The following is a 24,981-nucleotide window of genomic DNA, read 5'->3' as shown; positions in this document are numbered from 1 at the left end:
TCACCCCATGACAGGCCCGTCTCTTTCCCGGACATAAGCCGCATGGGGGGTCCGGATCGGAACTCGGGGGCTGCGGTCCATTTCAGATCGCGTGGCTCGGTGATATAAAACCACCCGGATTGCCATCCCTTTAAGGTCTCCATGAAAGAGCCCTCGAACCATAGGACGTTGGCCATCTTGCCCGCCATGGCGCCTCCACACTCCGCCTGGCTGCCATGCACCACCTTGGGCTTGACGTTGAAGGTCTTGCGCCAGAGGCCGAAATGAGGGCGGAAGCGGAGAAAAGCCTCGCACATGACGATAAATGCCGAGATGTTGAGGCTGAAGTTTGGAGCCAGATCATGGAAATCCAGGACGTAGTAGAACATGAGCCCCCGGACAAATGGGTGGAGTGGAAAACCCAGTCCGCGGAGGAAGTGGGGGAGAAATACTACCCTCTCATGGGGCCTTGGGGTGGGGAGAAGCTGCCCCTCTTCGGGAAGCCGGTGCGCGATGTCCTTGGACAGGTATCCGGCCTTCCTTAGCTTCTTGACTTTGCCCTCCATGACGGAGGAGACCATCCACTTGCCTCCTGCTCCGGACATGGTTGGAGAAGGTTGAGGTGGGGTGTGCGGACTTGGGCGCTGGAGCTCGAGTGCGCGGAAATGGATAGGCAAAGGAGGAAGAAGGCATGGATGAAAAGGTGGATCCTTATCCTCTTATATGGGCGGACGTGACTATGCGGCCCCACCTGCCTAGTAAAACTCGCTTGCCTCCCAAGCGCCGTGATAAGTGGCGCGGTTGGGTTACCCACGTCCGTATTGATGAGAATCACGTAAAAGGGGGGTACACGATCTCTGCTTTGATAAGACGTGCCAAGGAAACCGCCTCGCAAAACACACTGAGGTGGAAAAGAGAAAACGATTCGAGTGAAGGACTTGGCTGTAGTGTGATGACGCACTGCTGAATATGTCAGCAGATTTGATTTGTGTTAATATTATTCTCTCTATGGCAATATGTGGAAGCTTATTTTGCAGAGCCGGACACTACTCTTGGTGTTTATAATCTTCTATGAAGGACTTGGAGGAGGAACCCGCCTTGCAATGCCGAAGACAATTTGCGCGCCGGACTCGTCGTCATTGAAGCCTAGTTCAGGGGCTACTGAGGGAGTCCTGGATTAGGGGGTGTTCGGGTAGCCGGACTATACCTTCAGCCGGACTCCTGGACTATGAAGATACAAGATTGAAGAATTCGTCCCATGTCCGGATGGGACTTTCCTTGGCGTGGAAGGCAAGCTTGGCGATGCGGATATTCAAGATCTCCTACCATTGTAACCGACTCTATGTAACCCTAACCCTATCCGTTGTCTATATAAACCAGAGGGTTGTAGTCCGTAGGCAATCAACTCGATATACAACAATCATACCATAGGCTAGCTTCTAGGGTTTAGCCTCCTTGATCTCGTGGTAGATCTACTCTTGTACTACCCATATCATCAATATTAATCAAGCAGGACGTAGGGTTTTACCTCCATCAAGAGGGCCCGAACCTGGGTAAAACATCGTGTTCCCTGCCTCCTGTTACCATCCGGCCTAGACGCACAGTTCGGGACCCCCTACCCGAGATCCGCCGGTTTTGACACCGACATGGCCCCTCGTACATCCACATGGGGTGGGCCCTGGCTTGCAGCGGTTGGATCCTCCGAATGAGGAAATTCTCCAGCAGGTCCATTCCGGCGTTCACGACCCCGACAAGAGCAGTGACCAGGATGCCGACCTCCGTCTTCTCCTCCATTGTCACCAAAAGGGACTCGGGAGCCCGCACCCTCTCTGCTGAGTACGAAGGCAGGCCCGACTGGTTGTCGGCTTCGGGAACGTCCCCGCAGTAGAACCAAGTTGCCTGCCACCCCTTGACTGAGTCGGAAAACTCATCTTGGGGAAGGCACTGCCGCCCCGGAGCTGGATGCCCTGTCCCCCGCACAGTTGGGTGACATGGTCTTCTAACAAGTCAGCGAATCCTTTTTCACGGTCATCGACCGACAAGTGAATACGTGCTTGAAGAGGCCCCAATGGGGATGACAACCAAGGATGTTTACGCAAAGAGAAATTAAAGCCGAAAGATAGGTGATGGCATTGGGAGGAAGATGGTGGAGCTGCGCACCAAAATAGTCAAGAAACGCTCGGAAGAAAGGATGGGGAGGCATCAAGAAACCTCTCTCGATGTGAATGACCAGAAGGACGCGATCGGTCTCCTGCGGCGCCGGTTCAACCTCCCCCGCCGCTGGGCGACGCCATCCGTCCAGCGGGATGAGCTCCTCCAACCGTCTGGCCGAGACATGCTAGGGGGTCCAATCCCCTTATGCGCCCCCTGCAGCCGTGCCGAAGCCCGAGGAGGAAGCTTTCACGGCCTTCTTCGCCTTCTCCGCTTTAGCCGCGGAGTCCTTCTCCATGGATTTGGTTGTCTGATGTGCTCGAGTTGAGAGGAGAAGCGGAGGCGTCGAGAGGGAGAGAAGGGGATCTGGAGGCCTAACTCCAACCCCCAAATTCTTTTATGTCTCTATTAAAATTGTTGGGGAACGCAGTATTTCAAAAAATTTACCTGCGATCATGCAAGACCTATATAGGAGATGCATAGCAATGAGCGGGGAGAGTGTGTCCACGTACCCTTGTAGACCGAAAGCGGAAGCGTTTAGTAATGCGGTTGATGTAGTCGAACGTCTTCGCGATCCAACCGATCCAAGCACCGAACATACGGCTCCTCCGCGTGTAGCACATGTTCAACTCGATGACGTCCCTCGATCTCTTGATCCATTTGAGGACGAGGGAGAGTTCCATCAGCACTACGGCGTGGCAACGGTGATGATGAAGTTACCGGCGCAGGGCTTCGCCTAAGCACTACGACAATATGACTGAGGTGTGTAACTGTGGAGGGGGGCACCGCACACGGCTAAGAGAAGACTTGGTGTGCCCCCCTCCCACGTATATAAAGGGGGAGGAGAGGAGGCTGGCCCTAGAGGGGGCGCGTCAAGGGGGGAGTCCTACTTGGAGTCCCGGTCCAAGTAGGACTCGCCTCCCCTCTTTTCCTTTCCGAAGAAGGGGGAAGGGGAAAGAGAAGGAGAAGAAGAAGGAAAGGCCCCCCAACCATAGTCCAATTGGGTTTGGGCTTGGGGAGCGCGCGCCTCCACCTGGTCGCCTCTCTCCTCTCTCCTGAAGGGCCCATGAAGGCCCATTAACCCCCCGGGGGTTTCGGTAACCTCCCGGTACTCCGAAAAATGTCTGAACCTTTCCGATACCATTCCGGTGTCCAAACATAATCTTCCAATATATCAATCTTTATGTCTCAACCATTCGGGTGTAATGACCTGGCTTATTAGGGATGATAGACTACTCATATCAATAAGGAATTCCTTCTTTTTCGGGAGCCCATTCGGACAAAACTCCAAAGTTAAGCGTGCTCGGCTTGGAGTAGTGTCGGGATGGGTGATCGACTAGGAAGTTGCTCCCGAGTACGCACGAGTGAGGACAAAGTGCGTAGAAAAGACTAGTATTGATTTGTGGGGCCAGTCTAGATCCTGCCAGAAGTAATGACCACCAGCGGGTGTGTTTGGGGCGTTACAAGTTGGTATCAGAGCCGACCCTCGTGGTTACACGGATGGTTGCGGACAGGTGCGTGGTCATGTTGTTCATGAAGTTTGTGACCCGTCGTAGCACACGACATGGCACATGTACTGGACTGGAAGCACAGACGTATGTGCCAAGAGGGAACGTTCCTGTGGCCCGACGAGGACGTCGGTTCCTCTGAGTGGGGGTGTATGTAATGGCCTGGCTTATTAGGGACGATAGACTACTCATATCAATAAAGAATTCCTTCTTTTCCGGGAGCCCATTCGGACAGAACTCCAAAGTTAAGCGTGCTCGGCTTGGAGTAGTGTCAGGATGGGTGACCGATCGGGAAGTTGCTCCCGGATGCGCACGAGTGAGGACAGGTTACAAGTTGGTATCAGAGCCGACCCTCGCGGTTACACGGATGGTTGCGGACAGGTGCGTGGTCATGTTTTTCATGAAGTTTGTGACCCGTCGTAGCACACGACATGGCACATGTACTAGACTGGAAGCACAGACGTATGTGCCAAGAGGGAACGTTCCTGTGGCCCGACGAGGATGTCGGTTCCTCTGAGTGGGGGTGTATGTAATGGCCTGGCTTATTAGGGATGATAGACTACTCATATCAATAAGGAATTCCTTCTTTTTTGGGAGCCCATTCGGACAGAACTCCAAAGTTAAGCGTGCTCGGCTTGGAGTAGTGTCAGGATGGGTGACCGACCAGGAAGTTGCTCCCGGGTGCGCACGAGTGAGGACTGGTTACAAGTTGGTATCAGAGCCGACCCTTGCGGTTACACGGATGGTTGCGGACAGGTGCGTGGTCATGTTGTTCATGAAGTTTGTGACCCTTCGTAGCACACGACATGGAACATGTACTGGACTGGAAGCACAGACGTATGTGCCAAGAGGGAATGTTCCTGTGGCCCGACAAGGACGTCGGTTCCTCTGAGTGGGGGTGTATGTAATGGCCTGGCTTATTAGGGATGATAGACTACTCATATCAATAAGGAATTCCTTCTTTTCCGGGAGCCCATTCGGACAGAACTCCAAAGTTAAGCGTGCTCGGCTTGGAGTAGTGTCAGGATGGGTGACCGACCAGGAAGTTGCTCCCGGGTGCGCACGAGTGAGGACATGTTACAAGTTGGTATCAGAGCCGACCCTCGCGGTTACACGGATGGTTGCGGACAGGTGTGTGGTCATGTTGTTCATGAAGTTTGTGACCCGTCGTAGCACACGACATGGCACATGTACTGGACTGGAAGCACAGACGTATGTGCCAAGAGGGAACGTTCCTGTGGCCCGACAAGGACGTCGGTTCCTCTGAGTGGGGGTGTATGTAATGGCCTGGCTTATTAGGGATGATAGACTACTCATATCAATAAGGAATTCCTTCTTTTCCGGGAGCCCATTCGGAAAGAACTCCAAAGTTAAGCGTGCTTGGCTTGGAGTAGTGTCAGGATGGGTGACCGACCGGGAAGTTGCTCCCGGATGCACACGAGTGAGGACAAAGTGCGCAGAAAAGACTAGTATTGATCTGTGGGGCCGTTCTAGATCCTGCCAGGAGTAACGACCACCGGTGGGTGTGTTCGGGGCGTTACATCGGGACTCCTCATCATGTCCGTGATCTCATCTGGGACAATGAACAACCTTCGGTTCATCAAATCACATAACTCATAATTCAAATCGTCATCGAATGTTAAGCATGCGGACCCTACGGGTTCGAGAACTATGTAGACATGACCGAGACACATCTCCGGTCAATAAACAATAGCGGAACCTGGATTCTCATATTGGTTCCTACATATTCTACGAAGATCTTTATCGGCCAAACCACATAACAACATACGTTGTTCTCTTTGTCATCGGTATGTTACTTGCCCGATATTCGATCGTCGGTATCATCATATCTAGTTCAATCTCGTTACTGGCAAGTCCCTTTACTCGTCCCATAATGCATCATCCCGTGACTAACTCATTAGTCACATTGCTTGCAAGGCTCATAGTGATGTGCATTACCGAGAGGGCCCAGAGATACCTCTCCGATACACGGAGTGACAAATCCTAATCTCGATCTATGCCAACTCAACAAACACCATCGGAGACACCTGAAGAGCATCTTTATAATCACCCAGTTACGTTGTGACGTTTTATAGCACACAAGGTGTTCCTCCGGTATTCGGGAGTTGCATAATCTCATAGTCTGAGGAACATGTATAATCATGAAGAAAGCAATAGAAGAAAAACTAAACGATCATTATGCGAAGATAATAGATGGGTCTTGTCCATCACATCATTCTCTAATGATGTGATCCCGTTCATCAAATAACAACACATGTTTATGGATAGAAAACTTAACCATCTTTGATTAACGAGCTAGTCAAGTAGAGGCATACTAGGGACATTCTGTTTTTCTATGTATTCACACATGTACTAAGTTTCCAGTTAATACAATTCTAGCATGAATAATAAACATTTATCATGATATAAAGAAATATAAATAACAACTTTATTATTGCCTCTAGGGCATATTTCCTTCAGTCTCTCACTTCCACTAGAGTCAATAATCTAGTTCACATCGTCATGTGATTTAACACCAATAGTTCCCATCTTTATGTGATTAGTTCACATCTCCATGTGACTAACACCCAAAGGGTTTACTAGAATCAATAATCTAGTTCACATCGCTATGTGATTAACACCCAAAGCGTACTAAGGTGTGATCATGTTTTGCTTGTGAGAGAAGTTTAGTCAACGTGTCTGCCACATTCAGAGTCGTATGTATCTTGCAAATTTTCTATGTCTACAATGCTCTGCATGGAGCTACTCTAGCTAATTGCTCCCACTTTCAATATGTATCCAGATTGAGACTTAGAGTCATCTGGATCAGTGTCAAAGCTTGCATCGACGTAACCCTTTACGACAAACTTTTGTCACCTCCATAACCGAGAAACATGTCCTTATTCCACTAAGGATAATTTTGACCATTGTCGAGTGTTCCACTCCTGGATCACTATTGTACCCTCTTGTCAAACTCATGGTGAGGTACACAATAGGTCTGGTACGTAGCATAGCATATTTTATCGAACCTATGACTGAGGCATAGGGAATGACTTTTCATTCTCTTTCTATTTTCTGCCGTGGTTGGGTTTTGAGTCTTTAATCAATTTCACACCTTGCAACACAAGCAAGAACTCCTTCTTTGATTGTTCCATTTTGAACTATTTCAAAAACTTGTCAAGGTATGTACTCATTGAAAAAACTTTATCAAGCGTCTTGATCTATATCTATACATCTTGATGCTCAATATGTAAGCAGCTTCACCAAGGTCTTTCTTTGAAAAACTCCTTTCAAACACTCCTTTATGCTTTCCAGAAAATTCTACATCATTTCTGATCAACAATATGTCATTCACATATACTTATGAGAAAGGCTGTAGTGCTCCCACTCACTTTCTTGTAAATACATGCTTCACCAAAAGTCTGTATAAAACCATATGCTTTGATCACCTTATCAAAGCGTATATTCCAACTCCGAGATGCTTGCACCAGTCCATAGATGGATCGCTGGAGCTTGCACACTTTCCTAGCACCTTTAGGATTGACAAAACCTTCTTGTTGCATCATATACAACTCTTCTTTAAGAAATCCATTAAGGAATGTAGTTTTGACATCCATTTGCCAGATTTCATAAAATGTTGCAATTTCTAACATGATTCGGACAGACTTAAGCATCGCTACGAGTGAGAAAACCGTATCATAGTCAACACCTTGAACTTGTCGAAAACCTTTTGCGACAATTCGAGATTTTTAGATAGTAACACTACTATCATCGTCTGTCTTCTTCTTGAAGATCCATTTATTCTCAATGGCTCGCCGATCATCGGGCAAGTCAATCAAAGTCCATACTTTGTCCTCATACATGGATCCCATCTCAGATTTCATGGCCTCAAGCCATTTTGCGGAATCTGGCTCATCATCGCTTCCTCATAGTTCGTAGGTTCATCATGGTCTAGTAACATGACTTCCAGAACAGGATTACCGTGCCACTCTAGTGCAGACCGTACTCTGGTTGACCTATGAGGTTCGGTAGTAACTTGATCTGAAGTTTCATGATCATTATCATTAGCGGCTTCCTCACTAACTGGTGTAGGAATCATTGTAATTGATTTCTGTGATGAACTACTTTCCAATTAAGGAGAAGGTACAATTACCTCATCAAGTTCTACTTTCCTCCCACTCACTTCTTTCAAGAGAAACTCCTTCTCTAGAAAGGATCCATTCTTAGCAACAAATATCTTGCCTTCGGATCTGTGATAGAAGGTGTACCCAACAGTTTCTTTTGGGTATCCTATGAAGACACATTTCTCCGATTTGGGTTTGAGCTTATAAGGTTGAAGCTTTTTCACATAAGCATCGCAACCCCAAACTTTAAGAAATGACAACTTAGATTTCTTGTCAAACCATAGTTCATACGGTGTCATCTCAACGGATTTAGATGGTGCCCTATTTAACGTGAATGCAACTGTCTCTAATGCATAACCCCAAAACGATAATGGTAAATCGGTAAGAGACATCATAGATCACACCATATCTAATAAAGTGCGGTTACGACGTTCGGACACACCATTACGCTGTGCCATTCCACGTGGCGTGAGTTGTGAAACTATTCCATATTGTTTTAAATGAAGGCGAAAATCATAACTCAAATATTCTCCTGCGTGATCAGATCATAGAAACTTTATTTTCTTGTTACGATGATTCTCCACTTCACTCTGAAATTCTTTGAACTTTTCAAATGTTTCAGACTTGTGTTTCATTAAGTAGATATGCCCATATCTGCTCAAATCATCTATGAAGGTTAGAAAATAACGATATCCGCCGCGAGCCTCAATACTCATCGGACCACATACATCAGTATGTATTATTTCCAATAAGTCAGTGGCTCACTCCATTGTTCCGGATAATGGAGTTTTAGTCATCTTACCCATGAGGCATGGTTCGCAAGCATCAAATGATTCCAAAAGCCCATCAGCATGGAGTTTCTTCATGCGCTTTACACCAATATGACCTAAACGCAGTGCCACAAATAATTTGCACTACCATTATTAACTTTGCATCTTTTGGCTTCAATAGTATGAATATGTGTATCACTACGATCGAGATTCAATAAACCATTCACCTCAGGTGTATTACGATAGAAGGTTTTATTCATGTAAACGGAACAACAATTATTCTCTGACTTAAATGAATAACCGTATTGCAGTAAACATGATCTAATCATATTCATGCTCAACGCAAACACCAAATAACATTTATGTCAGGTTCAACACTAATCCCGAAGGTAGAGGGAGTGTGCGATGGTGATCGTATCAACATTGGAATCACTTCCAACACACATTGTCACTTCGCTCTTAACTAGTCTCTATTCATTCGGCAACTCCTGTTTTGAGTTACTAATTTTAGCAACTAAACCGATATCAAATACTCAAGGGCTACTATGAACACTAGTAAAGTACACATCAATAACCTATATATCAAATATACCTTTGTTCACTTTGCCATCCTTCTTATCCGCCAAGTACTTCGGGTAGTTCCACTTCCAGTGACCATTCCCTTTGTAGTAGAAGCAATAAGGGTTCAGGCTTAGCTCTAGCTTTGGGCTTTTTCACGGGAGTGGCAACTTGCTTGCCATTCTTTTTGAAGTTCCCTCTCTTTTCCTTACCCTTTTACTTGAAACTAGTGGTCTTGTCAACCATCAACAGTTGATGCTTTTGCTTGATCTCTACCTTCGCCGATTTCAGCATCGCAAGAGCTTGTGAATCATTTTCGTTACCCCTTGCATATTATAGTTCATCACGAAGTTCTAGTAACTTGCGAAGGAAATATGCCCTAGAGGCAATAATAAAGTTGTTATTTATATTTCCTTACATCATGATACATGTTTATTATTCATGTTAGAATTGTATTAACCGGAAACTTAGTACATGTGTGGATACATAGTCAAACAGAGTGTCCCTAGTATGCCTCTACTTGACTAGATCGTTAATCAAAGATGGTTGAGTTTCCTAGCCATAGACATGTGTTGTCATTCCATGAATGGGATGACATCATTAGAGAATGATGTGATGGAAAAGACCAATCCGATAGCTTAGCATAATGATCGTTTAGTTTTTCTGCTATTGCTTTCTTCATGACTTGTACATGTTCCTCAGACTATGAGATTATGCAACTCCTGAATACCGAAGGAACACCTTGTGTGATATCAAATGTCACAATGTAACTGGGTGATTATAAAGATGCTCTATAGGTGTCTCCGATGGTGTTGTTGAGTTGGCATAGATCCAAATTAGGATTTGTCACTTCGTGTATCGGAGAGGTATCTCTGGGCCCTCTCGGTAATGCACATCACTATGAGCCTTGCAAGCAATGTGACTAATGAGTTAGTCACGGGATGATGCATTATGGAAAAAGTAAAGAGATTACTTGCCGGTAACGAGATTGAATAAGGTATGATGATACCGACGATCGAATCTCGGGCAAGTAACATACCGATGACAAAGGGAACAATGCATGTTGTTATGCGGTTTGACCAATAAAAGATCTTCTTAGAATATGTAGGAGCCAATATGAGCATCCAGGTTTCGCTATTGGTTATTGACTGGAGATGTGTCTCGGTCAGATCTACATAGTTCTCAAACCCGTAGGGTCCGCACGCTTAACGTTCGATGACGCTTTGTATTATGAGTTATGTGATTTGATGACCGAAGTTTGTTCAGAGTCCCGGATGAGATCACGGACATGACGAGGAGTCTCGAAATGGTCGAGACATAAAGATTCATATATTGGAAGGTTACATTCGGACAACGGAATGGTTCGGGTCGTTTCAGATAAGTTTCGGAGTACCGGGGGTTACCGGACCCCCCGAGAAGTTCATGGGCCTTGATGGGCCCTAGAGGAAAGGAGAGGAGGGCCACAAAGGAGGCCGCTCCCCCCATGGCTAGTCCGAATTGGACTAGGGAGGGCAGTGATGCCCCCTTTTTACTTCTCCCATCTTCCTCCTTCCCTCCTTCTCCCTCTCTTGGATGGAAGGGGACTCCAACTAGGAATGAGAATCCTAGTTGGACTCCCCTTGGTGCGTGCCCCCTCTAGGTCGGCCTCCTCCTCCTCCCCCCTTTGTATACATGGGAGGGGGGCACCCCAAAGGACACACAAGTTTCTCTTAACCGTGTGCGGTGCCCCCCTCCACAGTTACACACCTCGATCATATCATCGTAGTGCTTAGGCGAAGCCCTGCGCCTGTAACTTCATCATCACCGTCGCCGCGCCGTCGTGCCAACGGAACTCTCCCTCGGCCTCAACTGGATCAAGAGTTCGAGGGATGTCATCGAGCTGAACGTGTGCTGATCACGGAGGTGTCGTACGTTCGGTGCTTGGACCGGTTGGATCGCGAAGATGTTCGACTACATCAATTGCGTTATTAAACGCTTCCGCTTTCGGTCTACGAGGGTACATGGACACACCCACCCCTCTCGTTTCTATGCATATCCTAGATAGATCTTGCGTGATCGTAGGAATTTTTTTGAAATACTGCATACCCCGACAGTGGTATCAGAGCCAGGTCTATGCGTAGCTGTTATATGCACGAGTAGAACACAATGAGTTGTGGGAGATAATAGTCATACTGCTTACCAACAACGTCTTACTTTGATTCGGCGGTATTGTTGGATGAAGCAGCCCAGACCGACATTACATGACCGTGTTCGCGAGACTAGTTCTACCGACGTGCTTCGCACATAGGTGGCTAGCGGGTGTATATTTCTCCAGCTTTAGTTGAATCGAGTTTGACTACGCCCAGTCCTTGTTTAAGGTTAAAACAACACACTTGACAAAAATCGTTGTGGTTTTGATGCGTAGGTAAGAATGGTTCTTGCTAGAAGCCCGTAGCAGCCACGTAAAACTTGCAACAACAAAGTAGAGGACGTCTAACTTATTTTTGCAGGGCTTGTTGTGATGTGATATGGTCAAGACGTGATGATATATAAATTGTTGTATGAGATGATCATTTTTTGTAACAGTTATCGGCAACTGGCAAGAGCCATATGGTTGTCAATTTATTGTATGAAATGCAATCGCCATGAAATTGCTTTACTTTGTCACTAAGCGGTAGCGATAGTCGTAGAAGCAATAGTTGGCGAGACGACAACAATGCTACGATGGAGATCAAGGTGTCAAGCCGGTGACCATGGTGATCATGACGGTGCTTTGGAGGTGGAGATCAAAGGCACAAGATGATGATGGCCATATCATATCACTTATTTGATGGCATGTGATGTTTATCCTTTATGCATCTTAGTTTTCTTAGTACGGTGGTAGCATTATAAGATGATCTCTCACTAAATTTCAAGGTATAAGGGTTCTCCCTGAGTATGCAACGTTGCTACAGTTCATCGTGCCGAGACACCACGTGATGATCAGGTGTGATAAGCTCTACGTTCACATACAACGGGTGCAAGCCAGTTTTGCACACGCAGAATACTCGGGTTAAACTTGACGAGCCTAGCATATGCATATATGGCCTCGGAACACTAAGACTGAAAGGTCGAGCGTGAATCATATAGTAGATATGATCAACATAGTGATGTTCACCATTGCAAACTTCTCCATCTCACGTGATGATCAGACATGGTTTAGTTGATATGGATCACGTGATCATTTAGATGACTAGAGGGATGTCTATCTAAGTGGGTGTTCTTAAGTAATATGATTAATTGAATTTTAATTTATCATGAACTTAGTACCTAATAGTATTTTGCATGTCTATGTTGTTGTAGATAAATGGCCCGTGCTATTGTTCCTTTGAATTTTAATGTGTTCCTAGAGAAAGCTAAGTTGAAAGACGATGGTAGCAACTACACGGACTGGGTCCGTAAGTTGAGGATTATCCTCATTGCTGCATAGAAGAATTATGTCTTGGAAGCACCTCTAGGTGCAAGACCCGCTGTAGGAGCAACACCGAACATTATGAATGTCTGGCAGAGCAAAGCTGATGACTACTCAATAGTTCAGTGTGCCATGCTTTATGGCTTAGAATCGGGACTTCAATAACGTTTTGAACGTTATGGAGCATATAAGATGTTCCAGGAGTTGAAGTTAATATTTCAAGCAAATGCCCGAATTGAGAGATATGAAGTCTCCAATAAGTTCTATAGCTGCAAGATGGAGGAGAATAGTTCTGTCAGTGAACATATACTCAGAATGTCTGGGCACCACAACCACTTGACTCAACTAGGAGTTAGACTTCCTAATGATAGTGTCATTGACAGAGTTCTTCAATCACTGCCACCTAGCTACAAAAGCTTAGTGATGAACTATAATATGCAAGGGATGTATAAGACAATTCTCGAGCTCTTCGCGATGCTAAAGGCTGCGGAGGTAGAAATCAAGAAGGAGCATCAAGTGTTGATGGTTAAAAAGACCACTAGTTTCAAGAAGAAGGGCAAAGGGAAGAAGGGGAACTTCAAGAAGAACGACAAGCAAGTTGCTGCTCAAGTGAAGAAGCCCAAGTCTGTACCTAAGCCTGATTCTGATAGCTTCTACTGCAAAGGGACTTGTCACTGGAAGCGGAACTGCCCCAAGTATTTGGCGGATAAGATGGATGGCAACGTGAAAGGTATATTTGATATACATGCTATTGATGTGTACCTTACTAATGCTCGTAGTAGCGCCAATGTATTTGATACTGGTTCTGTTGCTCATATTTGCAACTCGAAACAGGGGCAACAGATTAAGCGAAGATTGGCTAAGGACGAGGTGACGATGCGCGTGGGAAATGGTTCCAAAGTCGATGTGATCGCGGTCGGCACGCTACCTCTACATCTACCTTCGGGATTAGTTTTAGACCTGAACAATTGTTATTTGGTGCCAACGTTAAGCATGAACATTATATCTGGATCTTGTTTGATGTCAGATGGTTATTCGTTTAAATAAGAGAATAATGGTTGTTCTATTTATATGAGTAATATCTTTTATGGTTATGCACCCTTGATGAATGTTATATTTTTATTGAATCTCAATAGTAGTGATACACATATTCATACTATTGAAGCCAAAAGATACAAGTTTAATAATGATAGTGCAACTTATTTGTGGCCCTGCCGTTTAGGTCATATTGGTGTAAAGCACATGAAGAAACTCCATGTCGATGGGCTTTTGGAATCACTTGATTATGAATCACTTAATGCTTGTGAACCATGCCTCATGGGCAAGATGACTAAGACTCCATTCTCCGGAACAATGGATTTATTGGAAATAATATATACTGATGTATGCCGTCCAATGAGTGTTGATGCTCGCGACGGGTATCGTTATTTTCAGACCTTCACAGATGATTTGAGCAGATATGGGTATATCTACTTGATGAAACATAAGTCTGAAACATTTGAAAAGTTCAAAGAATTTCAGAGTGAAGTAGAAAATCATCGTAACAAGAAAATAAAGTTTCTATGATCTGATCATGGAGGTGAATATTTGAGTTACGAGTTTGGTTTTCATTTGAAACAATGTGGAATAGTTTCACAACTCACGCCACCTAGAACACCACAGCATAATGGTGTGTCCGAACGCCGTAACCGTACTTTATTATATATGGTGCGATCTATGATGTCCCTTACCGATTTACCGCTATCGTTTTGGGGTTATGCTTTAGAGACGACTGCATTCACGTTAAATAGGGCACCATCTAAATCTGTTGAGATGACACCATATGAACTGTGGTTTGGCAAGAAACCCAAGTTGTCGTTTCTTAAAGTTTGGGGTTGCGATGCTTATGTGAAAAAGCTTCAACCTGATAAGCTCGAACACAAATCGGAGAAATGTGTCTTCATAAGATACGTAAAGGAAACTGTTGGGGTACACCTTCTATCACAGATCCGAAGGCAAGATATTCTTTGATAATAATGGATACTTTCTAGAGAAGGAGTTCCTCTTGAAAGAAGTGAGTGGGTGGAAAGTAGAACTTGATGAGGTAATTGTACCTTCTCCCGAATTGGAAAGTAGTCCATCACAGAAATTAGTTCCAGTGATTCCTACACCAATTAGTCAGGAAGCTAATGATGATGATCATGAAACTTCTGATCAAGTTATTACCGAACCTCGTAGGTCAACCAGAGTAAGATCCGCACCAGAGTGGTATGGTAATCCTATTCTGGACGTCATGTTACTTGATCATGACGAACCTACAAACTATGAGGAAGTGATGATGAGCCTAGATTCCACAAAATGGCTTGAGGCCATGAAATCTGAGATGGGGTACATGTATGAGAAGAAAGTGTGGACTTTGGTTGACTTGCCCGATGATCGACAAGCCATAGAGAATAAATGGATCTTCAAGAAGAAGACTGACGCTGATGGTAATGTTACTGTCTACAAAGCTCGACTTGTTGCAAAGGTTTTCAACAAGTTCAAGGAGTTGACTACGATGAGACCTTCTCACCCGTAGCGATGCTTAAGTCTGTCTGAATCATGTTAGCAATTGCCGCATTTTATGATTATGAAATTTGGCAAATGGATGTCAAAACTGCATTTCTTATTGGATATCTTAAAGAAGAGTTGTATATGCTACAACCAGAAGGTTTTGTCGATCCAAAAGGTGCTAACAAAGTGTGCAAGCTCCGGCAATCCATTTATGGACTGGTGCAAGCCTCTCGGATTTCGAATATACACTTTGATAGTGTGATCAAAGCATATGGTTTTATACAGACTTTTGGAGAAGCATGTATTTACAAGAAAGTGAGTGGGAGCTCTATAGAATTTATGATATTATATGTGGATGACATATTGTTGATCAGAAATGATACTGAATTTTTGAATAGCATAAAAGGATACTTGAATAAGATTTTTTCAATGAAATACCTCGGTGAAGCTGCTTATATATTGGGCATCAAGATCTATAGAGATAGATCAATACGCTTAATTGGACTTTCACAAAGCACATACCTTGATAAAGTTTTGAAGGAGTTCAAAATGGATTAGTCAAAGAAAGGGTTCTTGCTGTGTTACAAGGTGTGAAGTTGAGTCAGACTCAATGCCCGACCACCACAGAAGATAGAGAGAAAATGAAAGTCATTCCGTATGCCTCAGCCATAGGTTCTATCATGTATGCAATGGTGTGTACCAGACCTGATGTGTGCCTTTCTATTAGTTTAGCAGGGAGGTACCAAAGTAATCCAGCAATGGATCACTGGACAGCGGTCAAGAATATCCTGAAATACCTGAAAAGTACTAAGGATATGTTTCTCGTTTGTGAGGTGATAAAGAGCTCGTCGTAAACGGTTACTTTGATGCAAGCTTTGACACTGATCTAGATGACTCTAAGTCACAAACCAGATACGTATTTATATTGAATGGTGGAGTTGTTAGTTGGTGCAGTTACAAGTAGAGCGTCGTGGTGGGATCTACGTGTGAAGCGGAATACAAAGTTGCTTCGGAAGCATCAAATGAAGGAGTCTGGATGAAGGAGTTCATATCCGATCTAGGTGTCATACCTAGTGCATCGGGTCCAATGAAAATCTTTTGTGACAATACTGGTGCAATTGCCTTGTCAAAGGAATCGAGATTTCACAAGAGAACCAAGCACATCAAGAGACGCTTCAATTCCATCCGTGATCAAGTCAAGGAGGGAGACATAGAGATTTGAAATATACACACGGATCTGAATGTTGCAGATCCATTGACTATGCCTCTCTCACGAGCAAAACATGATCAACACCAAGACTCCATGGGTGTTAGAATTATTACTTTGTAATCTAGATTAGTGACTCTAGTGCGAGTAGGAGACTGAAGGAAATATGCCCTAGAGGCAATAATGAACTTGTTATTTATATTTCCTTACATCATGATAAATGTTTATTATTCATGCTAGAATTGTATTAACCGGAAACTTAGTACACATGTGGATACATAGACAAAGAGAGTGTCCCTAGTATGCCTCTACTTGACTAGCTCGTTAATCAAAGAAGGTTAAGTTTCCTAGCCATAGACATGTGTTGTCATTTGATGAATGGGATCACATCATTAGAGAATGATGTGATGGACAAGACCAATCCGTTAGCTTAGCATAATGATCATTTAGTTTTTTTGCTATTGCTTTCTTCATGACTTATATATGTTCCTCAGACTATGAGATTATGCAACTCCCGAATACCGGAGGAACAGCTTGTGTGCTATCAAACGTCAGAACGTAATTGGGTGATTATAAAGATGCTCTACAGGTGTCTCCAATGGTGTTTGTCGAGTTGGCATAGATCGAGATTAGGATTTGTCACTCCATGTATCAGAGAGGTATCTCTGGGCCCTCTCCATAATGCACCTCAGTATGAGCCTTGCAAGCAATGTGAATGATGAGTTAGTCACGGGATGATGCATTGCAGAACGAGTAAAGAGACTTGCCAGTAATGAGATTGAACTAGGTATGATGATACCGACGATCAAATATCATGCAAGTAACATACCGATGACAAAGGGAACAACATATGTTGTTATGCGGTTTGACCGATAAAATATCTTCATAGAATATGTAGGAGCCAATATGAGCATCCAGGTTCCGCTATTGGTTATTGACCAGATATGTGTCTCGGTCATGTCTACATAGTTCTCGAACCCATAGGGTCCGCACTCTTAACGTTCGATGACGATTTTTATTATGAGTTATGTTATTTGATGACCTAAGTTTGTTCGTAGTCCCGGATGAGATCACGGACATGACAAGGAGTCTCGAAATGGTTGAAACATAAAGATTCATATATTGGAAGGTTACATTCGGACACCGGAATGGTTCGGGTCGTTTCTGTTGGGAAACACAGTATTTCAAAAAAAATCCTACGATCACGCAAGATCTATCTAGGAGATGCATAGCAACGAGAGGGGAGAGTGTGTCTACGTACCCTCGTAGACCGAAAGTGGAAGCGCTAAGTAACGCGGTTGATGTTGTTGAACGTCTTCGCGATCCAACCGATCAAGTACCGAACACACGTCACCTCCGCGATCTGCACACGTTCAGCTCGATGACGTCCCTCGAACTCTAGATCTATCTGAGACCGAGGGAGGGTTTCGTCAGCATGACGGTGTGTTGATGGTGATAATGAAGTTACCGACGTAGGGCTTCGCCTAAGCAATACAACAATATGACCGAGGTGTGTTTCTGTGGAGGGGGGCACCGCACACGGCTAAAACAATTGTCAACTTGTGTGTTCTAGGGTGCCCCCTGCCCTCGTATTGAAGGAAATATGCCCTAGAGGCAATAATAAAGTTATTATTTATTTCCTTATAATCATGATAAAAGGTTTATTATTCATGCTAGAATTGTATTAACCGGAAACATAATACATGTGTGAATACATAGACAAACAAAATGTCACTAGTATGCCTCTACTTGACTAGCTTGTTAATCAAAGATGGTTATGTTTCCTAACCATGAACAATGAGTTGTTATTTGATTAACGGGATCACATCATTAAGAGAATGATCTGATTGACATGACCCATTCCATTAGCTTAGCACCCGATCGTTTAGTATGTTGCTATTGCTTTCTTCATGACTTATACATGTTCCTGTAACTATGATATTATGCAACTCCCGTTTACCGGAGGAACACTTTGGGTACTACCAAACGTCACAACGTAACTGGGTGATTATAAAGGAGTACTACAGGTGTCTCCAAAGGTACATGTTGGGTTGGCGTATTTCGAGATTAGGTTTTGTCACTCCGATTGTCGGAGAGGTATATCTGGGCCCTCTCGGTAATGCACATCACATAAGGCTTGCAAGCATTGCAACTAATGAGTTAGTTGCGAGATGATGTATTATGGAATGAGTAAAGAGACTTGACAGCAACGAGATTGAACTAGGTATGGGATACCGACGATCGAATCTCGGGCAAGTAACATACCGATGACAAAGGGAACAACGTATGTTGTTATGCGGTCTGACCGATAAAGATCTTCGTAGAATATGTAGGAGCCAATATGGGCATCCAGGTCCCGCTATTGGTTATTGACCGGAGACATGTCTCGGTCATGTCTACATTTTTCTCGAACCCGTAGGGTCCGCACGCTTAAGGTTACGATGATAGTTATATTATGAGTTTATGCATTTTGATGTACCGAAGGTTGTTCGGAGTCCCGGATGTGATCATGGACATGACGAGGAGTCTCGAAATGGTCGAGATGTAAAGATTGATATATTGGAAGCCTATGTTTGGATATCGGAAGTGTTCCGGGTGAAATCTGGATTTTACCGGAGTACCGGGAAGGTTACCGGAACCCCCCGGGAGCTAAATGGGCCATGATGGGCCTTAGTGGAAAAGAGAAGAGGAAGCCCTACATTGGTTGCGCGCCTCCCCCTTCCCCTAGTCCTATTAGGACTAGGAGAGGTGGCCGGCCCCTTCTCTCTCTTTTCCCCCTCCGCGAATCCTATTCCAACTAGGATTGGGGGGGGGGAATCCTACTCCCAGAGGGAGTAGGACTCTCCTGGCGCGCCACACCTTGGCCGGCCAGCCTCCCCCCTCTAGTCCTTTATATACTGAGGCAGAGGCACCCTAGAACACACAAGTTGATCCATGTGATCTATTCCTTAGCCGTGTGCGGTGCCCCCAGCCACCATATTCCTCGATAATACTGTAGCGGAGTTTAGGCGAAGCCCTGCTGCTGTAGTGCATCAAGATCGTCACCACGCCGTCGTGCTAACAGAACTCTTCCCTGACACTTTGCTGGATCGGAGTCCGGGGATCGTCATCAAGCTGAACGTGTGCTCGAACTCGGAGGTGACGTAGTTTCGGTGCTTGATCGGTCGGATCGGGAAGACGTACGACTACTTCCTCTATGTTGCGTCAACGCTTCCGCAGTCGGTCTGCGTGGGTACGTAGACAACACTCTCCCATCAACTTGCTATGCATCACATGATCTTGCGTGAGCGTAGGAATTTTTTTGAAATTACTACGAAACCCAACAGTGGTATCAGAGCCTAGGTTATTTATGTTGATGTTATATGCACGAGTAGAACACAAGTGAGTTGTGGGCGATATAAGTCATACTGCCTACCAGCATGTCATACTTTGGTTCGGCGACATTGTTGGACGAGACGACCCGGACCAACATTACGCGTACGCTTATGCGAGACCGGTTCCCCCGACGTGCTTTGCACATAGGTGGCTTGCGGGCGACTGTCTCTCCAACTTTAGTTGAACCAAGTATGGCTACGCCCGGTCCTTGCGAAGGTTAAAACGGAGTCTATTTGACAAACTATCATTGTGGTTTTGATGCGTAGGTGAGATTGGTTCTTGCTTAAGCCCGTAGCAGCCACGTAAAACTTGCAACAACAAAGTAGAGGACGTCTAACTTGTTTTTGCAGGGCATGTTGTGATGTGATATGGTCAAGACATGATGCTGAATTTTATTGTATGAGATGATCATGTTTTGTAACCGAGTTATTGGCAACTGGCAGGAGCCTTATGGTTGTCGCTTTATTGTATGCAATGCAATCGCGATGTAATGCTTTACTTTTATCACTAAGCGGTAGCGATAGTCATAGAAGCACGAGCTTGGCGAGACGACAACGATGCTACGATGGAGATCAAGGTGTCACGCCGGTGACGATGGTGATCACGACGGTGCTTCGGAGATGGAGATCACAAGCACAAGATGATGATGGCCATATCATATCACTTATATTGATTGCATGTGATGTTTATCCTTTTATGCATCTTATCTTGCTTTGATTGACGGTAGCATTATAAGATGATCTCTCACTAAATTATCAACAAGTGTTCTCCCTGAGTATGCACCATTGCGAAAGTTCTTCGTGCTGAGACACCACATGATGATCGGGTGTGATAGGTTCTACGTTCAAATACAACAGGTGCAAAACAGTTGCACACGCGGAATACTCAGGTTATACTTGACGAGCCAAGCATATACAGATATGGCCTCGGAACACGGAGACCGAAAGGTCGAGCGTGAATCATATAGTAGATATGATCAACATAACGATGTTCACCATTGAAAACTACTCCATCTCACGTGATGATCGGTTATGGTTTAGTTGATTTGGATCACGTAATCACTTAGAGGATTAGAGGGATGTCTATCTAAGTGGGAGTTCTTTAATTAATTTGATTAACTGAACTTAAATTTATCATGAAACTTAGTACCTGATTAGTATCTTGCTTGTTTATGTTTGATTGTAGATAGATGGCTCGTGTTGTTGTTCCGTTGAATTTTAATGCGTTCCTTGAGAAAGCAAAGTTGAAAGATGATGGTAGCAATTACACGGACTGGGTCCGTAACTTGAGGATTATCCTCATTGCTGCACAGAAGAATTACGTCCTGGAAGCACCGCTGGGTGCCAGGCCTACTGCAGGAGCAACGCCGGATGTTATGAACGTCTGGGAGAGCAAAGCTGATGACTACTCGATAGTTCAGTGTGCCATGCTTTACGGCTTAGAATCGGGACTTCAACGACGTTTTGAACGTCATGGAGCATATGAGATGTTCCAGGAGTTGAAGTTAATATTTCAAGCAAATGCCCGGATTGAGAGATATGAAGTCTCCAATAAGTTCTATAGCTGTAAGATGGAGGAGAACAGTTCTATCAGTGAGCATATACTCAAAATGTCTGGGTATAATAATCACTTGATTCAATTGGGAGTTAATCTTCCAGATGATTTCGTCATTGACAGAATTCTTCAATCACTACCACCAAGCTACAAGAGCTTCGTGATGAACTATAATATGCAAGGGATGAACAAGACAATTCCCGAGCTCTTCGCGATGCTGAAAGCTGCGGAGGTAGAAATCAAGAAGGAGCATCAAGTGTTGATGGTCAACAAGACCACTAGTTTCAAGAAAAAGGGCAAAGGGAAGAAGAAGGGGAACTTCAAAAAGAACGGCAAGCAAGTTGCTACTCAAGAGAAGAAACCCAAACCTGGACCTAAGCCTGAAACTGAGTGCTTCTATTGCAAGCAGACTGGTCACTGGAAGCGGAACTGCCCCAAGTATTTGGCGGATAAGAAGGATGGCAAGGTGAACAAAGGTATATGTGATATACATGTTATTGATGTGTACCTTACTAATGCTCGCAGTAGCACCTGGGTATTTGATACTGGTTCTGTTGCTAATATTTGCAACTCGAAACAGGGACTACGGATTAAGCGAAGATTGGTTAAGGACGAGGTGACGATGCGCGTGGGAAACGGTTCCAAAGTCGATGTGATCGCAGTCGGCATGCTACCTCTACATCTACCTTCAGGATTAGTATTAGACCTAAATAATTGTTATTTGGTGCCAGCGTTAAGCATGAACATTATATCTGGATCTTGTTTGATGCGAGACGGTTATTCATTTAAATCAGAGAATAATGGTTGTTCTATTTATATGAGTAATATCTTTTATGGTCATGCACCCTTGAAGAGTGGTCTATTCTTGTTGAATCTCGATAGTAGTAACACACATATTCATAATGTTGAAGCCAAAAGATGCAGAGTTGATAATGAGAGTGCAACTTATTTGTGGCACTGCCGTTTAGGTCATATCGGTGTAAAGCGCATGAAGAAACTCCACTCTGATGGACTTTTGGAACCACTTGATTATGAATCACTTGGTACTTGCGAACCGTGCCTCATGGGCAAGATGACTAAAACACCGTTCTCCGGAACTATGGAGAGAGCAACAGATTTGTTGGAGATCATACATACAGATGTATGTGGTCCGATGAATATTGAGGCTCGTGGCGGATATCGTTATTTTCTCACCTTCACAGATGATTTAAGCAGATATGGGTATATCTACTTAATGAAACATAAGTCTGAAACATTTGAAAAGTTCAAGGAATTTCAGAGTGAAGTTGAAAATCATCGTAACAAGAAAAGAAAGTTTCTACGATCTGATCGTGGAGGAGAATATTTGAGTTACGAGTTTGGTGTACATTTGAAAAATTGTGGAATAGTTTCGCAACTCACGCCACCCAGAACACCTCAGCGTAATGGTGTGTCCGAACGTCGTAATCGTACTTTACTGGATATGGTGCGATCTATGATGTCTCTTACTGATTTACCGCTATCGTTTTGGGGATACGCTCTAGAGACGACTGCATTCACGTTAAATAGGGCACCATCAAAATCCGTTGAGACGACGCCTTATGAACTGTGGTTTGGCAAGAAATCAAAGTTGTCATTTCTGAAAGTTTGGGGCTGCGATGCTTATGTGAAAAAGCTTCAACCTGATAAGCTCGAACCCAAATCGGAGAAATGTGTCTTCATAGGATATCCAAAGGAAACTATTGGATACACCTTCTATCACAGATCCGAAGGCAAGACTTTTGTTGCTAAATTCGGAAAATTTCTAGAGAAGGAGTTTCTCTCGAAAGAAGTGAGTGGGAGGAAAATAGAACTTGACGAGGTAACTGTACCTGCTCCCTTACTGGAAAGTAGTACATCACAGAAAATTGTTCCAGTGACACCTACACCAGTTAGTGAGGAAGCTAATGATAATGATCATGAAACTTCAGATCAAGATACTACTGAACCTCGTAGATCAACCAGAGTGAGATCCGCGCCAGAGTGGTACAGTAATCCTGTTCTGGAAGTCATGCTACTAGATCATGATGAACCTACGAACTATGAAGAAGCGATGGTGAGCCCAGATTCCGCAAAGTGGCTTGAAGCCATGAAATCTGAGATGGGATCCATGTATGAGAACAAAGTATGGACTTTGGTTGACTTGCCCAATGATCGGCAAGCAATTGAGAATAAATGGATCTTCAAGAAGAAGACTGACGCTGACGGTAATATTACTGTCTACAAAGCTCGACTTGTCGCGAAAGGTTTTCGGCAAGTTCAAGGGATTGACTACGATGAGACCTTCTCACCAGTAGCAATGCTTAAGTCCGTCCGAATCATGTTAGCAATTGCCGCATTTTATGATTATGAAATTTGGCAAATGGATGTCAAAACTGCATTCCTGAATGGATTTCTGGAAGAAGAGTTGTATATGATGCAACCAGAAGGTTTTGTCGATCCAAAAGGAGCTAACAAAGTGTGCAAGCTCCAGCGATCCATTTATGGACTGGTGCAAGCCTCTCGGAGTTGGAATAAACGCTTTGATAGTGTGATCAAAGCATTTGGTTTTATACAGACTTTCAGAGAAGCCTGTATTTACAAGAAAGTGAGTGGGAGCTCTATAGCATTTCTGATATTATATTCGGATGACATATTACTAATTGGAAATGATATAGAATTTCTGGATAGCATAAAGGGATACTTGAATAAGAGTTTTTCAATGAAAGACCTCGGTGAAGCTGCTTACATATTAGGCATAAAGATCTATAGAGATAGATCAAAACGCTTAATTGGACTTTCACAAACAACATACCTTGACAAAATTTTGAAGAAGTTCAAAATGGATCAAGCAAAGAAAGGATTTTTGCCTGTGTTACAAGGTGTGAAATTGAGTAAGACTCAATGCCCGACCACTGCAGAAGATAGAGAGTATATGAAAGATGTTCCCTATGCATCAGCCATAGGATCTATCATGTATGCAATGATGTGTACCAGACCCGATGTGTGCCTTGCTATAAGTCTAGCAGGCAGGTACCAAAGTAATCCAGGAGTGGATCACTGGACAGCGGTCAAGAACATCCTGAAATACCTGAAAAGGACTAAGGATATGTTTCTCGTATATGGAGGTGACAAAGAGCTCATCGTAAATGGTTAAGTTGATGCAAGCTTTGACACTGATCCGGACGATTCTAAATCGCAAACCGGATACGTGCTTACATTAAACGGTGGAGCTGTCAGTTGGTGCAGTTCTAAACAAAGCTTTGTTGCGGGATCTACATGTGAAGCGGAGTATATAGCTGCTTCGGAAGCAGAAAATGAAGGAGTCTGGATGAAGGAGTTCATATCCGATCTAGGTGTCATACCTAGTGCATCGGGTCCAATGAAAATCTTTTGTGACAATACTGGTGCAATTGCCTTGGCAAAGGAATCCAGATTTCACAAGAGAACCAAGCACATCAAGAGACGCTTCAATTCCATCCGGGATCTAGTCCATGTGGGAGACATAGAGATTTGCAAGATACATACGGATCTGAATGTTGCAGACCCGTTGACTAAGCCTCTACCACGAGCAAAACATGATCAGCACCAAGGCTCCATGGGTGTTAGAATCATTACGGTGTAATCTAGATTATTGACTCTAGTGCAAGTGGGAGACTGAAGGAAATATGCCCTAGAGGCAATAATAAAGTTATTATTTATTTCCTTGTAATCATGATAAAAGGATTATTATTCATGCTAGAATTGTATTAACCGGAAACATAATACATGTGTGAATACATAGACAAACAAAATG

Source organism: Triticum aestivum, chromosome 2A (genome assembly GCF_018294505.1).
Source record: "Triticum aestivum cultivar Chinese Spring chromosome 2A, IWGSC CS RefSeq v2.1, whole genome shotgun sequence".
Classification (NCBI taxonomy): Eukaryota; Viridiplantae; Streptophyta; class Magnoliopsida; order Poales; family Poaceae; genus Triticum; species Triticum aestivum.
Note: the sequence above shows the minus strand (reverse complement) of the source record.